This window comes from Sus scrofa, chromosome 6 (assembly GCF_054392235.1).
Source record: "Sus scrofa isolate SSC_HxYL_T2T_F1_AM1 chromosome 6, Sscrofa_HxYL_maternal_Yorkshire_Landrace_v2.0, whole genome shotgun sequence".
Taxonomy (NCBI): domain Eukaryota; kingdom Metazoa; phylum Chordata; class Mammalia; order Artiodactyla; family Suidae; genus Sus; species Sus scrofa.
The window spans coordinates 6,079,903-6,103,660 of record NC_139388.1 but is presented as its reverse complement, the minus strand read 5'-3'; the positions used below and the strand labels follow the sequence as shown (position 1 = coordinate 6,103,660).

The following is a 23,758-nucleotide window of genomic DNA, read 5'->3' as shown; positions in this document are numbered from 1 at the left end:
ACTAACCCCGGCATTGACTTAGTGAGTTGGGTTACCTGTGTTAGTTTCCTCTTTCTACCATCACAACTGATCACAAACGTGGTGGCTCAGAACAAGGCACAGTTGTAACCTATTGTTCTTGAGGTCAGAAGTCAAATAGGGGTCTCCCTGGGCTAACGTCAAGGTGTCAGCAGGAAGGGCTGATTTGCTCCAGAGGCTCTAGGGGAGAATCAGCTTCCTTGCTCTCTCCAGCTTCCCAAGGCCATGTCCATCCCTGGGCCCGTGGCATCCTCCTCTGTCTTCACAGCTGGCAGTGGTGAGTGGCGTCCTACCCACATTGTTCTGTCCCCGTTCCCTCTCTCTCTCCAAAGGACCCTGTGATAATACCCAGATCATCCAGAATAATCTTAATTTAAATTCAACTGGTTAGGAATCCATCCAAGGTCACTCAGCTGGTAAGTAATATACAGTCTTGCCCTTGGTCCCAGCTGCAGTCACCTCTAGAACCTGGGGACAGATGGCAGAGCCAGCAGTGTGAGCAAGCCCCCCACCCCCACCCCTACTTTGTTGGCTGCAAATAAGGTGATAACTGCAGGGAGAAGTAACAGCCATCCCTCAGTGGCACCCTGTTATTCTCTTTCTTAAGGTTGGAGGCAGATTGTCGTTTCTCTGATGTGTTTTTCCACCAGAACATAAATGTCCCAGCCTTTTTCACACTTTGCTCATTTCTCTTCTTGAAGTGTCGTCTTGGTGCTTTATGAGGATCATTTTCTTCGGAGTAAGTGAGAATCGGGGAACAGTTGGACACTTGGTTTTGTGTTTGGAGCAATCCCAGGCTCATAGCTGCATTGGGTCTCTCACTTAGCATGAGGGGGACCCCAAATAGTAACCTGCTCTGAGGCCCATGGGAGAGGCAGAGGTGCTGGATGGAGTATAGGTTCCCCAGCCTAAGGGGGCAGGTCCCAGCACGCCTGCCCCTGACGCGAAGCTCGTCTTCCCCTCAAAGGAGAGCCTCCTGGCTCTGGCCCTCATCAGCTCCAAGGCCAGATTCCTGCCCCAGCTGGCCCTCGCACTAACTACGTCAGGCTCAGATTGTCCTGAATTTTAAACACATTATCCAAAAAAAGTGTGCCCTAGCATGCTGGGGATGTGAGAGGAACACAGCTTCTGACCCCTCAGGAACCTTGAAGGAGAACCCATTTTTGCACATTATTCATTTGGAGAAACTGTAAGTCTTAGGCAAGTATCAGGAAGCAGGTCACACAACCAGTAGGTGTCAGAGCCAGGTAGCAAACCCACTTCTTTCCCATCCAGAGCCCGGGCTCTGGACACTGGCTCTGTTGCACGTCATTTAAATGCTTGGCTTGCTCCCTGTAAACCATCAGTTAGGAGTGACGCTGGCCCTCAGGGGATGGTCGGCAATGTCAGGAGACAATTCAGGTCAACACAACCGGGGGAAGGGTACTGCTGGCACCTCCAAGTGGGTGGAGACCAGGAATGGCAGTAAACATCCTGCAGTGCACAGGCAGCCCCCACCACAAAGGACCCCCAGCCCCAAATGCCATGTGTGTCACCGCTGAGAAACCCTGCTGTAAAATGAGAATAGGAAAAACTCCCCTATAGGGTTGCTGTGAGCTTTGGAAGTGGTAACGTGTGTGCTCCCGCGTGGTAAACCTTCTATCCAACAGGTGCTCCCTCACCAACCAGACTCCATGGTAGCTGGGATCTTAGCACTCTGGGGCTCCACCTGCGTAGAGATCCCCCTCTTAATTCAAAGAAGCACCGAGTAATATGGTTCTAGAACTCACCAATGCTCGTTTTTTATTCTGAATGGTGTTTTAATTTTTTCTCTCATTGTGGAAGACAAATGCCGTTTTCTTCCTCCCGAGGGAAAACTAATTCCAGCAAAGGCCATTTGTCTTTGGTACCTTAAGATCTAGATAATTTACTGCAAGTTTATTTTTATTGAAAATTATGTAGATATTATTCAGAAACACAATTTCCAACTATACGGTACACTTAAACAGATTATATTTTAAGTGTTAATACATATACTGAGGATATATGCTAGAATGTGCATTTCTTAGAGATGCCTTTTTTTTTTTTTAATGATTCTCTGCCTTTGGATTCTGAAAGTTGTGTGCTATGAAGCGCTGAAGGATTAAGATATTTTCCAAAAGAAAATTTTGTTATAAGTTATGAGTTGTTACCATTGCAATTCAAACTCATGACACTTTATATAGTTTACATGATTAATTCAGAAATAATTTGAATGTAAATGCATTTAAGATATTGAACTTGTGATTCCAAATGCACCTGTTTTAAGCCTGACAGAAGCACTCCAATCTCTCGAGTGCGTGGACCGCCCCCGACTACATAGACCTGAGAAGATTTGAGATCATAATAGAGAAGAGCTTTTTCAAACTGTTTTTGAAAACAGAAGAGCCGAAAGATGGCCCCGAACACACACACACCTGCACTTACACTCACACGCACACAAAAAGGGAGTTGTGTGCTCCCTTGGGAAAAATTAGAAAACATTGAAAGTTTGGGAAATATTGAAAACGGCAGTTGCTTCTGGACCATTCACAGTGCACCTTCGACACAGTGAAGACATTCTGAAGGCGTGCCGTTGAGCACCTGTGTCTGAGAGCCAGCGTTCTCCACACCTTTAAACACTAAACCTCCTAACAGTATTCTCCTTTAAGAGCTGTCAACCACTGCAGACATCCCACTCTGGATACTGAGTGAGTGAGAAAAGTTTTAAGTGCTGAGACCAGAAAAAAACGGCAGTGTGCTTTCCTGAGATGCTGTGTGGTCCGCCGTTCTGGTAAAACAATTCTGCAGACAATTTGGCATCAGCTTTCTCCATGAGTGTGGTGGAACTAGACTCCTCCCCCTTCCTGTTGTAACAGACTAAGAGGTAAGAGAGTCCATGGACTGATGGACGAATAAGCAAATGCTGGCCACCCACTCAGTGGGATATAAACTCAGCTGTAAAAAAAAGGAACCAAGTGCTGGAACGTGGTGCAGGCTGAACAGACCTTGGAACCGTTATGCTGAGTGAAAGAAGCCAGACCCAAAAGGTTCCATGGTGTGTGATTCCATTGACAGGAAATGTCTAGAATAGGTAGATGTAGAAACAGAAAGCAGATGACTGGGGACAGCTAGTGAGTGTTGGGGTTTCCTTCTGGGTGATGATAAAGTTTGGGGATCACATTGCAGTGGGGGTTATACAACGTGGCACTGCATTAAATGCCGTTGAATTGTTCACTTTAAAATGATCGGCTGTATGTTATGTGATTTTGACCTACTTTTGTCAATAATGGGAAATAAAAAAAAAATGGTGAGGGACACAAAAGTGAGAGAAGAGGAGAACCCAGGTGTGTGTACCAGGAGGGAGCAGCCAGTGCGGAGGGGAGGGCGGGAGATCAGGGGAGTTTCCTGGCACATGCTCCGGGGCAGCACGGGCACCTCGTCCACGTCTGGCAACAGTCTCAAGAAATCGCAGCCCAAAGAGGTAGATGTTGAGGACGAAAGAGTGGCCACTGAGAGAAAGGAAGAGCAGCATCTTCCCAGCCCAGCGGCGAGCTGCCCAGGAAGCCACACCACGGGGAGGGCCTCGTGACCGGAGTCTGTGACCACACTTGTCTTTGCCCCCGAGGTGGAAGCAAGCGACCGTGAAACCAACTCAGCTGGACTTCCAGGGCCTTTACTCATAGTGGCCCCTTCTAACAGGGTGCCCCATCCCCAGTGTTGTGATTTCATGTTCTCCTGCTTAAAGGAAAGCCCCTGACTGCATAGTCTTCAGCTTCTTCGCAACATGACTTGGCCTTTGTAACCGCGTCCTACTGGAGCCAGGCTGAGGAACCATGCGGCTGCTCGTCTGACATCCTCAAACCTCACACTCATTCATGCTACTAAAAGTCGGGCAGCTTCCATATCAGAGAAGGACTAGGCCAGCGTGGTCCAGCATAACTTTGTGCAGTGGTAGAAATGTCTGTCTGTCTGTGCTGCCCAGTAGGGTAGCCACATTGTAGGGTGGTCTAATACAGTGGCTGTTGAGCCCTGGAAACATGGCCAGTATAACTAGGAAACTGAACTTCTTTTTAACTTAATTTTTCAGTTTTAATTTAAACAGCCACTGGCTGATTTTCATGGTATGGGAAAGTTACGGGTGAAGGAAGAAGTCGTGGTAAAAGTGCTCCCTTTAGCATCACACAGGTCTATGAATATTAGTTTCACCTTTCACTAGCTGTATAACGTGGGACAAGTAGCTTAATCTGTAAGCCTTGGTTTCCTCATATGTAAAAAAGCAAAAATGTCAAGACATGGAGATAACCTAAATGTCCATCCACAGATGATTGGATTAAGAAGATGTGGTGTATGTGTGTGTGTGTGTGTGTGTGTGTGTGTGTGTATACACACACAATGGAATACTACTCAGCCATAAAAAGGAAAAAATGCCATTTGCAGCAACATGGATGGAACTAGAGACTCTCATACTAAGTGAAGTAAGTCAGACAGAGAAAGACAAATACCATATGCTATCACTGATATCTGGAATCTAACATATGGCACAAATGAACTTTTCCACAGAAAAGAAAATCGTGGACATGGAGGACAGACTTGTGGTTGCCAAGGAGGAGGAGGAGGGAGTAGGATGGAGTGGGAATTGGGGGTTAATAGATGCAAACCTTTGCTTTTGGAATGGATAAGCAGTGAGATCCTGCTGTGTAGCACTGGGAACTATGATGGAGCATGATAATGTGAGAAAAAAATGTATACATGTATGTATAACTGGGTCACCATGCTGTACAGTAGAAAATTGACAGAACGCTATAAATAGCTATAATGGAAACAATTTAAATCATGATAAATGAAAAAATAAAAAATAAAAAGGCAAAAATGAGAAGACCTACTTGTTAGAGTTTTTATCAAGATGAAATGAGAGATTGCCTGCTAAGTGCACCGTGCTGGACATCTCATAAGTGCTTCAATAAACATTATTTGTGCCTTTTGATATTGGTAGTTCATCTCTGCTTTACCCAGCGGTGCTTTGAAGAAATGAGGGTTAGAGAGGTGAAGTAACTCTGATCAGCGTCGTACAAGCAGAAGGTCCAATGGCAGCGAGCATTGGCTTGAAATTGCACTGCGCCTCCTCCCCTTGGCGGCTGGCTCACCAAGTCCATTCCCACCTGCAGATCTCCATCTCCTCCTAGGGACCGAGGAACAGATCTTGTTTCTTCCCTGTAAGCTGATCCGTTAAGTATGGGCTGCTCTGTTCTTTGCTGAGAGCGAACGTTCTGTAGGCGTTGAAGTCCTAGGGAAAACACGTGACGGTGTATCTCTCTGCACAGCGGTCTTTGTTTCTTGGCTAGGCTGGTGCTAGCCAGGTTCTGGGTTGGACTAGCAGTGAAGCTCCTGGTCTCTTGTCTCTGCCACCTGAAGGTTCTGCTTGAGTTGAACCTTTTTGAGACACACTGTTTATTCAACCAATATTATTTCATGTTTGAGGACATTCAACATCCCCTTTTTAAATGCTTTTTCTTCATTCTACATAAAGGTGCCTCTAAGTCCTAGAGAACTAGGTCCAGCATAGAGGCAAGACAGTCTTTCATTGTACAGAACACACACACCCACCATCCTTGCCTCTGAGCTTAGAGTAGCTTTAGGCTTGGAGTGAATTATGTTCAGATCTGAGAGATGAATTGGCCATTGCAAAATGCCCTGTGTGCTTTTGCAGGCATGTGGGTTGCATTCTCAAGAAGAGCTTAATCAGTGCTGATCTAGGGGCCAAGGCTTCACTCCCCCCTCTAAATACACTGCCTGTCTTGTCACAATGGCTATTTAGCAGCCCTGCCCGTGTTGTTCTTACAAGAAATAGAGTGAAGTTTTGTTAACGGGAGAGATCAGCAGTGGTTCAGTTTTAGTTATCACTGCAGAGGGCAAGCAGCAGGGGTAGCTCCTTGAGATGGAAATAAAAAAGATGAATGAGAAGAGGAAATGAAGTTAGTGCTTCACTATCGGATGCTTTAGCATGGATGCTTGAGAAGAGAAAAGAGCCCTTTCTCAACACAGATTGTATACCAAAGGCAATCAATATTTTTTAACCTGCAAACGGTCTCCTTGCCATTGTTAAGAGTCACAGGCTTCTCTCCAGTGCCATGGCCTGAGGACGGTCTCATTTTGTGACCCGGGAAGCTGGGGGCATCATGCTGGCTAATTCAGAGAAAATGCATAGAACTGTAAACCTTCACCAAAGGTTCTGGGGTCACCAGTGTGTCAAGAAGACAGGACAGTTTGGCGTCACCCTAGTCAATCTACTTCCTGTAACTGATTTGCTTATTCTGAAGTGTACTTGTCTTTTCTACCTGCCCCACGCACTGAGCTCCTACAGCCTGTAAGATACTGTTAGAGGCACTAAGCAATGACCCAGAATTCCTGCTCTCAGGGAACCTAGAGCAGCAGAGCCAGCAGTGGAGAGAGATGCCGCTGAATGAAATTAAACAGGGTGAGGAGGATGCGGAAAGCAGGACGTGAGCCATCTCCTACTTCATATGAGATGCTCCTGGCTGGCCTTTGTGAAAAGGAGCCCATTTCACAGAGGCCTGATGAAAGAGAAGGATGTGAGCTATGCAGGTGGACAGCAGCAGGGAAGGGGAGCCATGCAGGTGGACAGCAGCCAGTTTGGGGGCGGAGAGTGTTACAAAAGACCGGATCCTACAGTCTGGGAAGGTGCTCAGGGAAAATCTTATGCAAAGGCTTTTAGCAACTCTTTCTTTGCTAGCATGCCCCTGCTTTTTCCTCCAGAGCCTGGGCCCCCTTTTAGCAGTCCTGAGAGCAAGTGCAAAGGTCCTGGGGTAGAAGCAAGCTTGATACATTTAAAGAAAATAAGATGGGAAGAGCATAGACCATGCAGGGCCTCGTAGGCCTTTGTGTGGACTCTGGGAAGCAGTGAAGCTTTGAGCAGAGGCTGGATGCCATCCGACATGTCTTTCCCCAGGAATTCGGACAGGATGGTGGTGAATGGCTGGAGGGGGCTGTAGAGGAAACAGCCAGGCAGGAGGCTATAGCGGTCGACTGGCGAGGGGGATGGAGCATGGAGGTGATAAGAAGGGGTTGGCTCTGAGGTAGGTCTTGAAGAGAGAGGAAACAGGATTTCCTGCTGGATTAAACCTAGGCTATAAAAGAAAAATGCATCGGGGATGATTAGATTTTTGTTGTGAGTCCAAAGGAAGGACCAGTTGTCGTTTACTGAGGTGGGAATGGCTGAAAGGAACAGGTGTCCAGAAGAATCCTGTGTCGTGTGGAGATGCCATTAGGAAAATGCGGAATTCTCTGGTGACTCAGGGGATTAGGATCTGGCATTGGCACTGCCGTGGCTCTGGTTACAGCTGTGCTAGGGTTTTGATCCCTGACCTGGAAATTTCCATGTGCCACAGAAAAAAGCTTAGTCATCTTTGGGTGCTAGAGGATTTCTTCCAAAATTTTTTTGAGCTGCTACCAATGTATACCCAAACCAAGGTTTTCTAAACCAGGTGTGTTTGGAGGGGGTAAATGGCCCAGTCAGGATGGGCTGGGCTGGTAGGGTGGCGAGGAGGCCCAAGCAGGGCAGGCCCCACAGAGTGGGTCACAAGGTCCACAGAGGCTTCAGGGCGTTAGAGCGGCACAGAGGGCACGTGGGACTGGGCAGAAGGCTCCATCCAGGGACAGCAGCGATACGTGAGAGAATTCCCGGAAGGTAACTGTTAAGCGAATGGTCTTCTTGCAGACTGTGTTAGTCACTTGAGTTTTCGTTAAAATACCATGGACTGGGGGACCTAACAGCACAGTTCTAGAAGCCAGAAGTCCGAGACCAAGGTGTTCGGGGTTGGTGTCTGCTGAGGCCCCCGTCCTTGGCTGGCAGATGCTGTCTTCTCACTGTGCCCTGTGGACTCCTCTCTGTTTATGCCTTTAGGGCATCCCTCCCTCTTCTTATAAGGACACCCATCAGATTGCATTAGGCTCACTCCTTATGACCTCACGTCACCTTAATTACCCCCTTGCAAGTCCCTGTCTCCAAATACTTTGCTATTGGGGGTTAAAACTTTAACCTAGGAACTGAAGAGACACAGTTTGGTCCATAACAAACCTATGTGGATCATAGTTCTGAGGCTGCCTCCAGATCAACGAAAGAAAGCTGCAGTCGTGGACAGTGTCCTTCTTGGAAACGGACACGCATGCCACTTGATTGACCTGATTCGAGCTGATTTCTCATCTTCCCTGACGCAGATGGAAATACCCTCAATAACAACTAATATTTTCAAGCATGTACTCTATGCCAGATACTGTCCAGGTGGATTTTCTGATCCTTTGTATGAAGCTAACGGGGTACAATTATTATCTTCTTTGACTTGCGAAGAAACTGGAGCACCGAGAGGTTAAAGTTGCTCACCCAAGTCATGGTTGGTAATTGCGGAGCTTTATTCTGGGGCAGCTGGAATATGAGGTTGTTATACTTACAATCTGTGCATTTAGGAGGTCTTAGCCTCAGTGGAAGTGAAATTTTAATGGATCTAGAAGCCCAGCAAACAAGCCTTTTATCCACCTGGCTTAGATTTAGTTCTTTTGTGGGGGGCGGCAAGGGGAGTGGAGCTTCACCGGTTTAAGCGCATTCTTCTTCATTAACCCTGGAGCTTTCTCCCCTATGGATTTATCACCTTCATGGAAAAGGCTTCCATGGGACTACCCCCTCACTTCTCTAGATATGAAGAATTCTGAAGCTCACCTACACGTCTTCCTCCAAAATAAGAAACATAATGGGAGTGTCAAGCTTTCTACTTGGTAAAAGTGTATTGACCATTTTTTTCTTTCTGCATCCATTTGTTTTTATTGCTGAATTTTCTGTCTGTCTCTCCGTCTCCAGCTCTGTCTTTACTGATAGTGTTTGTCTTAGATTTGTGAGCTCCAGGAGAGCTGAGACAGCACCCTTTAAATGGGCCTCACTGTGTTGGCACAGCACTTTGTAAATAAAGGCCCAATAATTCATTCCCTAAACATCTAGTGAGCGATTGCTGTGTGGAAGGCAGTGTGCAGGGCACGTGGCTAGTATTCAAGAGTGTGGCAAAAAGGGCATCTTTTTTCTCAGAATTCCTATTAAGGATGTTGGCGTAACGACATTAAGGACCGCTGCATGCAGAGCCTCTCTCATCTGCCAGGAACTGTGCTCCGTGTTTTACATACATTCTCTTAATTAATCTGTGCTATTGAGCAATTATTTCCCAAACGTCTTCCTTGGAGCACCATCTGGCACAAATGTTGATGGATGCTCCATGCGTCAGGCATCCCCAAGACCACCCTTGCTGTTGGTAATTCTCTAGAAGAACTCATGGGCTCAGCATGCAGTCCTACTCATGGCTAAGAGGTATTGCAGTGAAAGGACAGCAGGCAAAATTAGCACGGGCAAAAGGTGCCTGAGGTGGAGTGGGAAGGAAACCAGGAGCAAGCTCCCAGGCTTCCCTTCCTAGTGGAATCACACAGGACGTGCTCAATTCTTCCGGCAGTGACTTGGGACAGCACCGTGAAAGGTCTGCAGGGAAGCTCATCGGAGATGAGGCGCCAACGCTTTTTACGTGGGGGAGTGGGGGATGCTGGTCACATAGGCATCCTCTGCCTGGTTTGCAGCAAAACTCCAGACTTCCAGAAAGAAAGCAGGTGTTTGGCATAAACCATGTATTTTTGTACGCACAAAGCTGTGCACAGTTAACCACGTTATCAGTTAGGGAATAGTGCAGCCCTCCCCAAAGCCAAGTTCCCAGATGCCAGCCACAGGCTAACCTTGGACACAGCTCTTTCTAGAGACAGCAGTCTCTGCTGTGTTAGCTCTTTTCCCCTCACTCTGCCATAGATACATACCTGTGTATGTACATATCTATAATCAAGTTTGAAAAACCAGTTGACCAGAATTAAGCTGGTTCTTTTCCTCTTGATTCTGATAGTCCAGACTTACGTGACCAGGGGTAACTGCCATCATCCCAGCAGAGCATCTTAGAACATTTTTAGTTTGTAGGAAATTAAGAAATTTTGGTGGGAAGATGGTATCCATCTCCTTCAATTTAAGGTCAAACACTGGAGAAATTACATTGCAAGAAACGTTATTTTTGAATGTATGATTTATCTTTTACTTTACACTTCAGCACTGACAGATAATTGTTAACTTATGTAATATCTCAGATGGTGCTGAGACGTACCGAGAGAGAAAGGTGCTAAAGCTGAGCTGGCCTCCTTGGGGTGTAAAATCTAAGAAATCCATTTAGACTTAGAATTATTAGTTGTGGGCTTTACAAGCTAATCAAGGGATCATCTCTTAACTAAATAATTAGCTTCATCATTTGAAATTACATTCAAATTGTTTCTCCATGCAAGGTTAGATCCTGAGCTTTGAAATATAATTTAAATGTATTTTCAGCCTGTTGAAGACCTAACCCAATTCTCATTTTCTCTGTCACCAGGAAGTTTTTCACCTAAAATCCAAATTAGTTCTTATTTATTGTTGCAATCAAGATTTTAGAAAAGACTTTTATTCCGTTGAGTCTTTGGACTAGAATTTATTCGTTCTCCAGATGCCTTAGTTTTGGAATCATTGAGGAGACAGGAAACCAATTTCCACTAACATTTCCAAGAGAGCTTTAAAAGTTCACCTATGGGAAATTTTTATGTGAAATCTTGAAAAAGATGTAGTGTTTCTCTGTTAGTAAATCATTATTTTTCCCCTGTAAGAGTAGAATACATTTACTTTCTTCCTTGACTTCTGCTTCCACCTGCATCTACAACCATCACGATCCTAATCTGACCCTTATCGGGGCCTCGGGTTGATTGATTGCTTAACTGACTTCAGTCCAAGAATCGCTGTAACCACTCAGTCCTACCCCTGGCCTGGTGTGCTGCTTCATCTCTGCACGTCATGGTTCATGCGTCTCTGTTTGCTTTTGGTTTTGTTTTTAGAGCACATACTTTTCGAAGCAATCACTAATTCTTATTGTTTTGATCTATGAAATCCTTCCTCCTCGGCGCCATCCTTAGCGTAACTTTCTCAGGTCTAATTTTCATTTTCACCTGAATAGGTGAGACTCTCCCCTTGGCTCTGAGGTACCTTCTCTTCCCCAGGGTTGCTGCCTGAGGCTTATACTGGATCGGGTCACTTCCTTGCTTAAACCCTCAACACTTCTCAGGTGGCCTCAGGATGAGTCCCAGTGGGGACTTTTCCATCCGTCTCCTTCAGTTCTCTTTCCAGATACCGCTTCTGCTCTACCACACTGAACTGCTCGACCTTTCCTCAGTGCACCTTGCTGCCTCAGTGCCTTTGCACATCCGTGCCTGGTAGGCAGTTGGGATGGCTTCAGTGTCCAGCGTGAAGGCTGGTATGAACCCAGCAGGACATCTGATTTGATTTGGGGGAGGGATGAAAATGGACGCCAAAATGTTTAAGTCTTTAGCTCTAGACAAAGGGATCTTATGGATTTTAGGATCAGAGATCCTTTGATCTATGCCACTTGGGGTGTGGGTGGGGTGGGTGAACCAATTCCAGACTTAATTTCCAAGAAAGGAGAGACAGGGCCAGTAGGCCTTTTAATTTAAGTGCACTGGGAGGTGGGCACGGGGGACAGGACCTGTGGGGTTATGTTCCACCAGATATGATTTTATGTAGACACTTGGGGAGAATAAGCTTCCAGACAGGGATCTCAGTGGCTGAGTTGTAAAGAGCTGATCCAGTGCTGCGGATCAGATGCTGAAAGATGTGAAGAGGGCTCAGGTTTGCACATGCGTCAGGGTGGCACATACCTCACTCCTGTACCAGGATCTAAGGACTCTCCTTTACTGCTTTGTTCTCGACATTCTGAGAAAGGAGCCCATGCTATCACCATTTTTATTTTTTAAAAATACAACCACAGTGGCACAGTGCCTGTAAAACATTTGTTCAACTTGGTTATTAGTCACATCTGGATACACCCCTCCTACCAACTACGCTGCATTAAATCATCTTTAAATACTTGCCCAATTGTTTATTTTCCTCTGGGGGTTACTTTTGGATTTTCCATGAAGCCTGGGGGTGGGGGTGGGGGGGAGTTGAGCAGTTATTATCTGTGTCATTTTTATCTCTTGGGTTTATTTTAAGTTCCTTCCTAAACATGAGAATTGGCTTTCCGCATTCATGCTATTCACTCTGCCTGTAATTCTGAGTCCTTCTGATGGGCAAACCAAACAATGCTTCAAGAGCGAATCCGAAAATCAAGCCTAAGTGCACCCCCTAAATATCAGCTAGTGAGTTGTGGCAGATAATAAAACAGACTTCCAAAGGACAGGTGATTCGTTAAGAGAGCCACTGCTCTTTAAATGTCACCTGTGGATTAGGGCCCTTTGTTCTGCTCTGTCTGCACAGTTCTGTTTGTGAAGTCCAGGGACCCCAGGCTATTGGGTCGGGAGTACAAAGGTGAGGTGGAGAAGGCAAGATGAAGCGAGGGGCAAGTGGATGCTTCCTAATTTCTGAGAGACCCTCCTGATTCAGGGGCGGGGGGATGCTAACGTGATGGGGAGATTGAGCGCTGTGAGAACCCGCTGGCTCTGTTCTGTTCACAGCCCCACGTGACTGCCATCATTGGGGACGTGGGAAGAGAGAGCTAGGCGTAGGGAACAGAATGACAAGGAAGGGAGAGAAGAGCATGTGCATGTGTTTGTGTGCAGGTCAGAAGGAGCGAGAACAGGGAGAAAAGAAGACCCTAAGCTCTGGGATCGTGTTTTTCAGGAGTGGGTGTATATCTGCTGCTGTTCGCAGCCCTTCCTAAGCCTTCGGCTGGGTCATGTGCAGGTGTAATTGTATTGCACTGAAAACTGATTAACAGGATTAATAACTCAAGATGAATATAAAGCTAAGGAATCATCAGCAGGTTGGTAGTTGAAGAGAACTCGTACAATGTAACAATTCTCTTTCCCCCTTGGGTTCTAAGATACTAACTTTCCTGGCTCCCTTTCTGTCTCTCGGAAGTGTTCCAAAAATCACCATGAACTTCCTCTTTCTTAAACAGGGCCTTCCACGAGTTTATTCCCTTTCCTTTTTCCTATTTCTGCCCCTTACAATCTTAAGCAAACCCATAGTTTTGCCCATCACTCTATGCAGGGAATTTCCCTCTCCAGCTTAGAACTCCTAAAATCCAGTGTTGTCAACTGCGGTGGTTCAGCTCCAAAGAACTTTGGCTGTCTTCTCCTTCATGTTTCCCCAACCTGAACTCAGCACTCTTGTGTCCTTAATTCTAGCAAAGAAACTGTTAATGTCTTTCATTCTCTGAATCCGTAAGCCCTTATCCTTTTGCTTTGTCCCGAAGGACTAGACCGGAAATCATAGTCAGTCTCTTGTATAACCTTTAGGAATAATTTTGAGGGAGGGGTTGGGGGAATGCAATTACAAATCCAGGATACTCAGGGATATCCCCAAGAGCTTTATTCCTAACACACCAATTGTTCTTTGCCTGGACCTTGACCTTAGCTTTCCCTGTGTGATCTCCAACACTTGATTCTCCTTAGCGAGCCGTAGAGAACTGTTCTTAAGTTACATCGACCAGACCAAGTAGAGAATAGTGTGCCCTCTAACCCGGGCATTGGTGTGCTAGAGTCAGCTGATACCAGCTCTCCTGAGATGGCTGTTAGAATCTCTTTCCACTTCTATGGTCGGTGTTTGTAGCTTAACGTCCATCATGCCAGGAGTGTTTACACCCTGGGAATGGGCAGACATGATGAACCAAAGTGCTGATGGTTAAGCATTTACCAGCATACCCCTCCCCAGCATCCATAATGTTCTGTACAGTTAGTTATGACATTAACTCACTCTGCTTGAGGCACTCTGTTAAAGCATCACTGATTTACTTCACTTAATCCCCACAACAACTTATGAGAGAGGTGCCATCATTATAGCCAATTTACAGGGGAGCAGACCAACGCTCAGAAGTAAATAAAACAAACCCGGGGGTTGGGGGGTGGAGATTCAACAAACCATGTGACTGAGAACAGACCCATGTCGTCTAAGTAGGTTTGTAGTAGAAACCAGTTGAGGAGTATTTGTCCCAGAGAGATCTCTGTCTCTAAAAGATACCCATTCCAAGAAATCATGGTGGCCTAGACTGTAAAAACTTTGCATTCTTGGAGCAAGTGCATTTGGAAACTTTGGTGTACAAAGTTGGAGATCTGCTGTGACAGATTATCCACAAAAAGAGTTCATGAGACAGGTCCAGTTTTCTGTTTGGATGAGAACTTCCCAATAAAATATCTGCATCTGTTAACTGAAGAACAGTTTTAGCTCCAGGTTTTTTCTGTAAATGCTTCGCTAACAACCACCCAAAACAGCACTGTCACTGACCAACCCAGTAGTTGTTTCTTTGCAGTATGGACAAGGGGCCAAAGAACCCAAGTTATCTGATACCATTTAGCTAAAGGACTGCACCCATGGGGTGTTAGTGATAGTAATTGTGAGTTATCGCAGCCTTTAAGAGTAAATGCTTTTGATCCAAGTTCGGCTTCCCCAAACCATAAGTCCGAAGAACTATTAGGAAGTGAGTCAGCTGTCTCTGAGGTCTTAGCTGAAAGGCCAGGCCTCTGAGGTCTAGATGGATGGGCAGCAGAACAGAGACCTTGTCTCCCCACCTTGGTGACCAGCACTGGCACCACCTGGAGGTGTGGTTCCATCAGAGGAACAGGCTAGTCTGTGGTAGATCAGGGCACTGCATGAAGTCACCTGGCTGAGACATCAGCACGGAGGTGGCCTGCAGGGAAATACACACGCAGAGAGGCACCTGCCCCCACCCACCTGAGCTTTATAAGCATTTAACAGTGCAGGCCCCGAGGGCGTGCCTCTTTCTAATCCCAGGAAAACCTTCCACCTAGGCTGTCCCATGGGTGGGAGGGGCGGGTTAAGCTCCGATAACATCCCAGGTTTTACAGTCCCCCTCTTGACATCTTTACACTCCTGTATATGAGCCAGCCTCTCCACTGCAAGGATATTTTTATTTTAGAGTATGAGTGGCATCTTTAAAATTCGAAGTGAAAGTTTTGATTTATTTTGATGCACTTGCCATATCTTTAGGCAAGTATTTATTAGGATATTATGGTAAATATAATCATGGCCATAACTTCCTAATGAATGCAAATGGGGAAATAAGATTTTATTAAGCAAGAACGATCATCTTAAATCCATTATGAAGTTGTGTTTATGGAAAACATTTTAGGAGTACACCTGTTCTTAAAAGTAATCTCATCCTCCTTTCTGGGGTTGAGGGCTCTTGGGGACTTTGGCTGAGCCAGACCAAGTGTGACAAGCAGTTGCGTGATGTAGCTGAGAGGGGAGCGTTGGTGAGTTCACATGGATTAAGACCCAACCTGGGTTGGGGTGGTTCCCCCCAGGGGATATTTGGCAACATCTGGAGACATTTGTTTGTTTGTTTGTTTGGTTGGTTTTGTCTTTTGTCTTTTTTTTGTTGTTGTTGTTGTTGTTGCTATTTCTTGGGCCGCTCCCGCGGCATATGGAGGTTCCCAGGCTCGGGGTCGAATCGGAGCTGTAGCCACCGGCCTTCGCCAGAGCCACAGCAACGCGGGATCCGAGCCGCGTCTGCAACCTACACCACAGCTCACGGCAACGCCGGATCGTTAACCCACTGAGCAAGGGCAGGGACCGAACCCGCAACCTCATGGTTCCTAGTCGGATTCGTTAACCACTGCGCCACGACGGGAACTCCTGGAGACATTTTTGAATGTCTCAAAGGGAGAGGGCAGTGCTACGGCATCTAATACAGATGGATGCTGTTCGGCATTCCACAGTGCACAGCACAGCCCCCACAAGAATGACCTCGTCCCAAATATCAGCAGTGTAAGAAGTCAATAGGGGAGTTCCCGTCGTGGCGCAGTGGTTAACGAATCCGACTAGGAACCATGAGGTTGCGGGTTCGGTCCCTGCCCTTGCTCAGTGGGTTAACGATCCGGCGTTGCCGTGAGCTGTGGTGTAGGTTGCAGACGCGGCTCGGATCCCACGTTGCTGTGGCTCTGGCGTAGGCCGGTGGCTACAGCTCCTATTCAACCCCTAGCCTGGGAACCTCCATATGCCGCGGGAGCGGCCCAAGAAATAGTAACAACAACAAAAAAAAAAAAAAAAAAAAAAAAGGAAAGAAAAAAAAAAAGTCAATAGGGTAAGAGGTCAATAGTCAGTAAGGTGAGAAGTCCTGAGTTCGTAGGCTCAGGAGTCACGTGACTGGTGTTCAAACCCCAGTCTCACCTTGGACAGGTGATCTCAATGGTTAGAACTTTCTCTCCTGGTTTTAAAGTGGGTTTGACAGTTAAACCTAGCTCACTGGGTACTAGGAGAATTGAGGCATGACACAGCCCAGCCCCTGGCACAGAGTAAGTGCCCAGTGAAGAAGTGAAAAGTGCAACTCATAATTCTCATTGTGGGTGTCCTCCTGGAAGTAAACTAACTGGGAAAAAGTTTCAGAACAAACTGCGGTTTTTTACAAATGGTATTTTAACATCAAACGCCTCTAAGTTGGATTTGTTTCTATTTCATAATTCCATAAAAGGCTTCCTATGAGCTTGTAGTATCGGGGCGGGGGGGAGCTGCTCTCTGCCTCCTCTTAGGGTAGAGTGTCTGACAACAGTTATGCCTGAGACAGCCTGTCCTCTGTGGATTCTGCACCCTGCAGCTCAGAGTATTCTGAGACTGTGACCCTAGAAAGCTGCCTCATCCACAGGTTTCCTACCCATTAGGCATCATGATCAAAGTCAGAGGCGGCCTGTGTCTGAGGCAGCGAGCTCTGCAGTTATGGTGAAAGGCCAAAGCACATCAGGGTAAGACACCTGTGTGCTTCGTTGTAGAGCAGGTCAGAGAAAGTGAGAGCAGGTCAGAGAAAGTGAAGGCAGGTCAGAGAAAGTGAGAGCAGAGCTGAGCTGATGACTTTGATGAGCTATCACCCTGAGGGGTCACGTAGCCCTTCAGTGGGCTTCACAAGCCACATAGCCCTTTCAGGTGTCACTTTGCTAGGGTCTGACAGAGCAGGTGGCTGCTCTGCTCCAAATACCCTTAGCTAAGGTCTCTGGACATGCAGAGAGCACCCAGCCTGGCCCACACAGTAAGTGACCTAAGTGTTAGCTATTGCTGTTGTTGTTATTTCCACATAGAACTGGCATCTACGTGTGTGCCACTGCCTGTGCACACATGCATGCACGTCTGTGTGATAGATTAGCATATTTAAGAAAGAGGGGTCCTCTGGACTGTGTGACACGCATGTACACGTGAACGTACACAACACACACAGATAAAATGGAATTGAACTCTCCAAACCTTTGTGGTAATGACATTCTGCTCAGAATGAATTTGTGGATGGAGAGCCAGCCCACTGAGGCCAAGAGACCGAATGGCCCCTGGATCTGGTCAGAGTTCCTAAGACAAGGGGGAGACACCCTCGTGTTTCCTTGACTCAAAGATGGAGGCTGGAGTGGTCCACTCTGGGTGTGGGAGTGAGCCCGCTGCTTTTGGAGAGGTTGTGAGTCATGTGACCTGGTGCAGGTTGTGGCTCTTCTTTGAGTCTTTGCTTCCCCAGCTGGGAGATGGGACCACAGCTCCGTCGCACACGGCCCGGCATCCCATCTTCAGCCATTACCTGGAATGGAATTGAGGGTTTATGGTGCCAGGGTCCTCTTGGAAGTCTCCTGACTTGAGACTCAGGAATCCTTTTGATAAAGTGCCTTGTTTCCCCATCCCCACCATCACCACCAGCCGTGTGCATCATCTACTCACCATATTTCTCCTTCTCCCTTTGGCTGACGACACACAGATCCAATCTGTGGTTCAAGCACAGTAACTGTCTCTGTGGAAGGCACGCCATGGCCCTCTTTCCCTCCTTTTCACCTTTCTCTGACCCTTCTTTTCCTCTATGTGTAAACCCATGTTATTGTGCTTAGTTGTGCAAACTGGCTCAAATCCAGGGTGGATTCATGCAACATATAAATAATTAAAAAAACAAAACCTTGAGTCTATTCAGTATTTCTCCAGGATTTTGCTTAGCTTTTTTGTGCTTCTTCCAATTTGAGACCCACAATAAAAGTGACTCTCCCAGCTTCTCTTATTGGCTGACAGTAATATAAAGATAACTGATTCCTATAGCAAGTCTAATAGGATCAGTTAAATTCCTTGTAAAAATGTCCCTAGTAGGGGAAAATGCTGGGTGAGATGCTAAAATTCATCTGTCCAAAAGCAAGAGGCCAGCTCTTTCTTGCTTTTTTTTTTTTTTTCTTTTGTAGCTGATCAAACTGTTCCACATGCTTTGCGTAGCTTCTTTGCCCAAGGTATCTGTGACAGATGGCTCCTGAAGCAGCAGGAATGCACAAAACCTCTTGCTATTATTTTTAATAAAAAATAGTGACTGTAGCGGAAATTGACTATTGAAAAGATTGAGTATTCAGTCGGTGAAACTGTGCCAAGTTGGGGCGTTATGACTTTCTCAAGGTGGGCTCTGTGGCCATGACGATGGGCTCGGAAATTAGAGAAGTGGAGACGTGGCCCCAAAGGTCGGGCCTCCTTCCTCTCCCCAGCTTTAAAGTCGGGGCCGTTGCAAGGGGTCTCTTTTTATTTGCATCAGAAAATGAGGACTGCATGCAGAAAATGGTGTTCCCACCAAAAAAGACAATTAAGGCTCTTAAAAGGTGGGAAATGCCTTCCTGAGCATATGCAGGGACTTGGCGTTTACGCCACAGAGCAAGTCCCTGCCATCAGGCCCAGCGAAGACTGGCTCCTCCTGCGAGAGCCATGCTGGTCCCAATGTCTCTGCCTCCTTCCACCCTTGACAGTCTCCATCTTAGCATCTAGACTCATTGGTTCCCTCATCCAGCAGTGAGTGCAGCAATCTGGGACGCCTTTGGTTGTGTTATTTTTAATATTTGTACTGCAGTGGCCCCATGGTGCAGACAGGAATGGGTTTGAAGCCCAACTCTGCCTCTTCCTGACTGAGCACGCTGTGTAGCTTTCCTGTCTTCTTATCTGTAAAATGAGAATGTTGGCTCCCAACTCATAAGGTTTTTCTGAAGATTATGGGATTCAGGGTTGGTAAAACACTTCATAATAAAACCTACTGTGTGCTCAGCACATAGTAGGTATCAGAAAGGGGAAGTTGACAGCCCGATTATGGTCAAACCTGGAAGAACTTGACCTAGACCCCGTGTCACCAGGCTGTTGAGGATTAAACATGTGTGTGTAAATTGGCTCGATATACGGGAAATGTTTTTAAAACTTTCAGTGTATCTGAAGAGTTGATGCTTAGAGATGATCAGAAACCATAGGTGCTCTCATGTTAAGTGTTGCCTATTCAGAGCCCTTCCAGACCACAAGACATTCAGGATAATATTGCAAAACATTAAAAATGTTCCTCGGCCCCTGCAATGAAAAGATAGGGTCCCTGCCCATAAGCCCTTCTTGGCACCCCCTGAGCCCCTCAGAGATCTGCAGCCTGGCCTTGCCCTTGGGGAGCTGTGACAAGCTTGAGGTATTTCATGCTAACTTTCCCTCTCTGCTACAAATACTTGTTGCTTACCTATTATGTCTCTCTCAGGGCCTTGTGCTCTGCGTTATGGGGAACCGTAGGCAAAGGAGTTTTCTTTCTTTTTTTTTTTTTCTTTTTAAGGCCACACCCAAGGTATATGGAAGTTCCCAGGCTAGGGGTTGAATTAGAGCTGCACCTGGAAGTTCCCAGGCTAGGGGTTGAATTAGAGCTTCTGTGCCACTGCCACAGCAATACTGGATCTCTGGCCTCCTCATGGATCCTAGTCAGTTTGTTACCACTGTGCCATGATGGGAACTCCAAAGGAGGCTGCTCTTGGAGCATATTATTGGCTAAGGAAGCAAACACTGAACAAGTCATACTAAGCGAAGGAGTTTTGTTGAAGGAAAAGTGTGGGGCATCAGAGGAACACAGAACGCGAGGTCTTAACCACGTGTAGGGATGGACGAAGGCTTTGCCAAAGAAGTGATGTCCAGTCCTTCTTACCTGGGGGTGAGCAGGAGGGAACCACACAGCAAAGGGCACTTCATGGACAAAACGGCAGAACGTGAACAGACTAACAGGAGGGAACGAGAGGCTGTGTTTGCCAAATTCAGAGACCCTGTACAGCTGTTAGCTTAAAGAGAACCTTTAAAAAACAAAACTAAAAGTGAAATGGTAAGATAAGAAACATGAAGAGTATTCAAACCAATCCGAGAGGCCCAAGGTCAAGAACGTGAACATTGGTTTCCCCCTTCCCCGTCCTCTTCAGCTGTCAGGTTCAATCCATGGTCTCCGTGGTACCTGTTCTCCGATGTTGGGTCCATGATGCATGAAGGTTACAGAAGGAAACCTGTCAGGGGAAGGTAGCTCCCTGGATGAGGTAGGAAGGCGACCCCCAGTGTGCGGGGCCACACCCAGCAACACAGATCGTCTTAACAGATTGGTTACTGCGTACTCTTGATTAAGTGTGTGAGGCGATAGATTAATCCAAGCATCTTTATAACCAAGTGCAAATTGGTGGTTGTTTGGGGCCTGTTTCTGATGTAGACCATGAATTGCACTAATAATGTTCATTAAGATGAAGGCATTGATTTAGCGGAAAAGGCATTAATTTAGCTGAAAAGCATAGCTCTACAGAGGCATAGCCAAAGCCTGACGATTAAAAAAAAAAAGAAAAGCATTTCTCCTGCTAATGTTGTCAACTGAAGGAGCCAAAAAAAGGTATATTATGTTTGAAATTGCAACACCCTTTTGAGAATGGCCTGCTTTAACAGTCCTGGTTCCTGATTATGAAGATGAATTTGCTTAATGTGCCCCGTAGAAATGAGATTCACAGATATCGAGCCAACTTTAGTGGCTGCACGAGGAAAAATGTGTCCATGAAGCCTTACGGTTGAAAATTGTGTGTCCACTGCTGATGGAGATGAGAGGAAGGCAGCTGGGAAAGACGTGGTGCCGTGTTCTGTCTGCGGCACAGCTTTCTGCAGTTGAGTAGGGGCCGTTGGCATGTCCCACACGTGACCGACCAACACATGGTGCCGGGGACAATTAACAGAGCCAGCGTGGCAAACCCATTAATGCAAAAAGAGAGCCTGCCTTTTGGAGACATTAATTTAACATGACACCAACAGGGATGTTTATATGTGCTCATCGTGGTGTCAGACATTCTGCTCTAATTGAGTTAATTAAAAGTTAATGGCATAGAGCACATCACGATGCCGTAAACGACAGGCACGTGACCAGTCCTCATATCTTTGCGTTTGAATACATCTTTCACTCACCGTCAAATTCCACTTCTGAAAGATTCATTCCACATCACTGCCTCTCCTTCTCCCTTTGAAGAGGGTGAGTGCTGTTCCATTTGATATATAAACAAAGGGAGCCGGAAAAGATAAAAGGAGGCTTGTGTGCTGTGTCATATTATCAACCCTAATTGCCAGCCGTGGACTCCAGGGTCTAGATGGGAAGGGGACAGGCGTGCTCCTTGTCAGGGCTGTGGTGGGAGAAGGAGGGGGCTGCCAGCTAGGGCAGCAGGAAGGTGACAGGCTGGAGCTGTGGCTAAGGCGACGAGGTTTCGAGCAGGCTGCTGCAGATCCTGGGAGGTGGGAAAGCCACTTTGGCTCTCTGAGCTTCCTCTTCTCATCTGTGAAATGGAGACAAGAGGGTCCAGTATCCACATCATTAGATGCTTCTCCCAGCGAAACGGGAGGCTCTCTCTCGGGAACCTGACACAGGGCTGAGTGCGTAGCGAGACTTCAGTAAAGGTCAGATGACGCCAACTGAAGAGTCCGTGTTTAGTAAGTGGGGAAAACAGAATCCCCAGGCGCTTTTGCCATGCTTTCCGCCCTTGTCTGGGCAGCCAAGGGAGTTCTGTGTGTGAGTTTTTGTACACTGGGCTGTTAGATTCACTTATATTACAGAAGCCTCCAAAAAGGGATGGGGGATGTATATACACGCAGTATAGAGTCCTTCCTGGAAGGCAAGGCGGAGCCACACAGAAAAGGCCTCAGTCTTGAATCCTAAGAAACTCGCTAGTTGGCTTACACCTGAGCGCCAGGCCTCCCAGATGCTTGCTCAGCCCTTGTGTTTCCCTGCAGTGAATCCGAGCACCTCTTCCAAAGAAAGAGGCCCCCTTCCTCAGGGAAAGGGGAAAGTCTGTGGAGAATTCTGTGATGGGTCATCCCGGAATGCAATGAACATAATTTGTGAGTCATTTTAACAATCCAAAGAGACATGAGACAGTTCTTACATGGCTCTTTCTTAGGACAACGCTTGGTGAAGGTCAAATCCGAAGACTTTTAAACATTTCGATAGAACCCCACGGTCATCCCAATCCAGTACCCTCCCCGCTACACAGCAAAGCTGTGTGAGTAACACTGACTCGCTTTACGATGGCTGGTACGCGCTTGCCAGTTTCTATTCTACTCTCTTATTTGAAATGCTGGCTGTGACCTATAAATTGATTTCACAATCTGAAAATGAGTTGTGACACTTGGTTTTCAAAACAATGATCCAAGGTGTTAGGTAACATACTTCTGTGAAAGTACCAAAGTGGATGGAAAAGGATGAGTGGGGCTAGGGGTCTGGGGCTTTGGAAGGAGTTAATTTTTTATTAGTATCCATTTCTCAACTTTCTGTGTCTTCTCACGGGCATGGTGGGTTCTCTGTGGGTCAGCATCTCACCAAAGGGAGCCTATGAGCCTTGTGTTTGCTTTGCACTTCAGCCTGCCCAGGGGAGTGCTCCAACACTGGGCTGTGCCTTAGAATCATCTGGGATCTTAGTGGGTTCATCTCTAACCAGCTCCCAGGGGCCTATGCCTTTGTGCCCCAGGGCACACTTTAAATGGGAGAGGAAACACAGAGAGGAAACGCTGCGTTTCCAAGCAGCCACCACAGCTCCATCCGCTAACACCCCTTTCTCCTTCAAGGCCATCATGTCTCACCACTCACTTTTAGAGAATGAGTATGTCATGTATTTGCCTCTGCTGAGATTTTTTTTTTAAACCACTTGGATGAACTTGAAAATGAAAAAAGAACGTATTTGAAAAGCTCCCAGAACTGACAGAAAAACTGATGAAGCAGATCCTTAGAGAGGCTGTGAAACCAGGCAGCTCAGGGCTTTGGTAGCAGGAACTGGTGGCGCCCCCTGCAGGTGAACTAACTAACACCAAGGGCTCCTGGAGCCCTTGCGAGGACACCCAGATTCCAGGGTGGGCCAAAGGGTCTAGCTTGGGTCACAGGTCCACCCTTTAAGGGAGGACAGGGCATCTTGACTGACAGACCCACCAGTAGGGCGACCACACGCTCTGGTCACCACCCAAAGGGGCGGGGCCTGTGTGATAGGAAGGCCGACACAGCGCTGCAGGGCCGGGTGTTCCACCATCTCCACAACCGTGAGAGGGAGAAAGGGGCTCTTTGCTGAATTCCAGCTCTGTGCCAAGCACGTTACAAATATTATTAACTCTCACATTAAGCCAGTGGTTATCAACTAGGCATGATTTTGCCTTCCAGCGAATGGTTGGCAATGTCTGGACACATTTTTGGATGTCACAACTGGGTTGGGAGTTCTCCTGGCATCTAGTGGGTAGAAGCCAGAGATGCTAAATGTTCCACGATGCGCAGGACAGCCCCCACCATGAAGAAGTTATCCAGGCCCCACTGTCACTAGAGCTGAGCTGAGGAATGTGTGCTCAACCTGAGAGACGGTGGTGGTTTTTGCTTTGTGGAGG

General features: G+C 46.8%; 1 protein-coding gene and 1 long non-coding RNA gene across 32 annotated transcripts in view; both read left to right on the top strand.

Annotated features, from left to right (window-relative positions):
• The window catches only part of CDH13 (cadherin 13), a 1,446,594-nt gene that overhangs the window by 971,328 nt on the left and 451,508 nt on the right, over positions 1 to 23,758 (top strand).
• Positions 626 to 4,896, top strand: LOC146402177 (uncharacterized). The gene is made up of 2 exons (XR_014805362.1): positions 626 to 757; positions 2,306 to 4,896. It is a non-coding gene; the product is annotated as an uncharacterized LOC146402177 (long non-coding RNA).